Genomic DNA, 3,970 nt, shown 5'->3' with positions numbered 1-3,970 from the left:
CAGGGGCGCGGGGAGGCGGCGCAACCGGATCGTCACTTGGTCCGAAACGTGCCGGTTATCGGCATTCCCCGTCTCAGTATAAATGGTGGGGGCCTTAGGCGCCATATTTGTACACCTCTTTGTGGCGAGCACCAATATGGAGCCGGGGAGTGACGCGCTCTTTTTATTAATCGTCATACGCTGCTGGGGATGGAAATGGCCATTGTGGGTTACAGTGGAGACACGTAGACTGGGATTGGTAGTGGTGTGGTGAATAATTTCGCGCCCATGCTACTGTTTTGGATCACTGATTGCCTAAGATGGCTGTGCCTGGGTACCGAGGAAACTGAGAGACAAAATGGCTGCGGGAGCATTTCCGGTGTTGAGGGGTGGGCGTGACGTAGGAGCGCAGGGAGAAGTCACGTGCGCCTGCTGAGGCTTCACCATTGTCTGTCCCGCTGGTGTCACCTCATGTGGTGGAGGAGCCGCGGTCAGAGGGGTGGACAGGCAGGACTGCGTTAACCCTTGCGTTAATTTGCTCCACAGCAACAACTTTTAGTATTAAAGATTTTTTTTTTTTTTCATAAAAAAATTTTGCATGCTATTCTGTGGATATTTGTCCCATTACAACCGGGTTAAAGGGTTTATCCAGTACTACAAAAACATGGCCACTTACTTTCAGAGACAGCACAACTCTTGTCTCTAGTTCAGGTGCGGTTTGCAATTAAAGGGGTAGTGCGGCGCTAAACATTTATTCACAAAATAACACTTTGTAATGTATGTCAATGGCCCCCTTCTCAGTGTTCCCCTCCCCACCCCGGAAGTGTGGTGCATTATACTCACCGCATTCGTGTCGACCCCCGGCCGCCATCTTGTGACAATGATGACATCTTTGGGAGGCCGCCCCCCATGCTGCCCCCCTTCTGGCGCATCATCAGCTGCTCAGCCGCGATTGGCTGAGCATAACTGTGCTCAGCCAATCGCAGCTGAGCAGCTGATGACGCGGCAGAGGGGGCCGGCGTGAGGGATGGCTGGAGCCGTTGGCGGGGGGCTACGATCAGGCGGTAGTCAGCGGTCCCGGGGAGGGGGGGTACGAGCGGGCGGCAGCCAACGGTCCCGGGGAGGGGGGGTATGAGCGGGCGGCAGCCAACGGTCCCGGGGAGGGGAGGTATGAGCGGGCGGCAGCCAACGGTCCCGGGGGTGGGGGGTATGAGCGGGTGGCAGCCAGCGGTCCCGGGGGGTGCGGGCAGCAGCAGTGGTATATAGCTGAGGCAGAGAGGTGCTGAGGCTGCGGGGGTGCCGGCGGGCTCTTCAATCCGGAGTCCTGGGCACTTTCCTGATGTACATTAGGAAAGTGCCCGTGATTCCGGGGCTCCCATAGACTTCTATGGGGGCGTCCGGGCCGGAATTCCGGCGGACAAAAATAGGACATGTCCTATTTTTTCCGGAAGGGTGTCCGTGCCTTATTAAAGTGTATGGGTCCGGAAATCTGTCCGGACCCATAAATTCGGGTGTTTTTTGCGGTTGTGTGAAGGGGGCCTTAGGAATGCCCCTAGAAAATTTTCTCCTGTCTGAACATTGCACAGGTGCCTTAACGATCCATCCCATGTTCAGTATTTACACAGCTGCCGAATAGGAGACATTCTGCCTGGAGTATTCATAATGATGAGGATGGTGGGGAGGAGGGACAGAGAGGTTGTGCCAGCCTAATGCATACACACTCTAGGCCATGGCCGTTGGGCACAGGGATGCCAGTTTAAAAGTTGTTTTTTAGGACAATAACTGCATCACCTGTCGCGGAGGGGAGATCCGTTCCAATGAGCCGGCCGGGGCTCAGCGTCGGAATGGCGCTAATCCCGGCTCAGCAATCTATTCAGATTCAGAAGTGTTTTTATTAATGAAAAATCCCCTCCCCTAATAAAAGTCCAAATCACCCCCCTTTTCCCATTTTATAAATATAAATAAACAAACATGTATCGCTGCGTGCGTAATCGCCCAAAATATTAATTTATTTAATTCCTGATCCCTCACGATAAACGGCGTAAGTGCTAAACAATTCCAAAGTGCAAAATTGCGCATTTTTGGTTGCATCAAATCCAGAAAATTTTTAATAAAAAGCAATCAAAAAGTTGCATATGCACAATCAAGGTACCAATAGAAAGTACAGATCAAGGCGCAAAAAATGACACCTCACACAGCCCCATAGACCTAAGAATAAAAGCGCTATAAGCCTGGGAATGGAGCGATTTTAAGGAACGTTTATTTTCTGTAAAAGGTTTTATTTTTTTTACGAGTGATCAATTAATATAAAAGTTATACAAGTTACATATGGTTTTAAAAAATTTTGTTTTTCCTTCAATTTCACCGCGCATATAATTTTTTTCTGGTTTCACAGCATATTTTATACAAAAATTCAACCTGTCATTGCAAAGTACAATTAGTGACACAAAAAATAAGGGCTCATGTGGGTCCTTAGGTGTAAAAATGCAACTGCTATGGCCTTATATACACAAGGAGGAAAAACCGAAAACACAAAAACAGAAATTAGCCCGGTCTTTAAGGGGTTAAAAGCAGCTATCTTAAGGTACAAGCGGTTTGGAGGGGGGGGGGGGTCATATTGTGGGTACAGAGTCGCTTTAGGATACAAACACACACGGCTTATACGCTGCGTATTTACTGCTGCGATACGCAGCAGATACGCAGCAGATTAGATCTAAATAACTGAACACAGTATCAAATCTGCAGCGTATCTGCTGTGTGTGTTTGTACCCTAAGGGTACAAACACACACAGCAGATACGCAGCAGATTTGATGCTGTGTTCAGTTATTTAGATCTAATCTGCTGCGTATCGCAGCAGTAAATACGCAGCGTATAAGCCGTGTATGTTCGTAACCTAAAGCTTCATTTACTTCAATGGAAAGGAGTTTCAAACTCCACCCAATCTGGAGACAAGAGCAGGGCAAAAGTGGCCATGTTTTTGTAGCCCTGGATAACCCCTTTAACTCCTATGGCTTGAGCATAGCTAAGCAATACGTTTGGGTAATTTCCAGTATGTACATGAGTTTTCAGTGGCTGTATGCAGCATCCCTTGTACAGCAAGGTCTCTCATGGACTCCTGAGTGGTGGCTCTGCTGGAGAGGGGTTGAGTTTAGGTTTTTTTCTTTTTCTTTTCTACCATGTCCTGTCAGTTTTGTCATTTGCCCTGGAATTCTTTCTCATGCACACATTTATGTTGCAGTCCCTGCAAACCCCCCCCCCCCTCCTCTTTTTTCTTAGAATATACAGTACCTGGGGTAAAGCTGCCCATCCCTGTTGCTGTGTGCGTGCTCTCCTATGGTGACAGACAGACTGCACATAGAGTCCCTGACAAGAACATTGGTGGCAGCAGGGGGATCTGTGTCACCCCTTACTGCCATAATACTTGGGAAGTTGAGTAGTAAAGGAAAAGGTATACATTTTAATAAAGTTATATTAGAAAAAAAAATCACTCCCTGGAGTAGCCCTTAAATTGTCTGATATGATATGACTTGAAAAACTAAATTCTGGCATGTAGTTTTTTTTTTGTTTTTTATGACCGTGCAAGATCAATAACAATATTTATTTTTTTGTAGTTCACACAATTGTCCACATGCCGATCCCAAATATGTTTATTTTTTATGTTTACTTCTTTTTTTATATGGAAGATGTTATTAGGGGATGATGTGAACTTTTATCACAGGAAGGTTAAGGTTTCATAAAGTTTTCTTACGAAAATGACTACAATTTTAGATAAAAGTCCCCTGCTCCCGATGGTTCTGGCTTCTATACCTCCATGTGATCCGCTGTTACCACCAGGGGAAGCATTCGCCTGATTATACCTTTGTAGAATTACTTGATGTTTATTCAGTTGTAAGGCAATGCCTGGACTAGTCCCGTCTCTCCTCCCCACCATTGTTACTTTTTTGCTAAGCTAGGTTCACACTGCGTTTTCAGCATCCGTTTAACGCATCC

This window comes from Dendropsophus ebraccatus, chromosome 5 (assembly GCF_027789765.1).
Source record: "Dendropsophus ebraccatus isolate aDenEbr1 chromosome 5, aDenEbr1.pat, whole genome shotgun sequence".
Lineage (NCBI taxonomy): Eukaryota > Metazoa > Chordata > Amphibia > Anura > Hylidae > Dendropsophus > Dendropsophus ebraccatus.
This window is presented reverse-complemented; position numbering follows the sequence as displayed.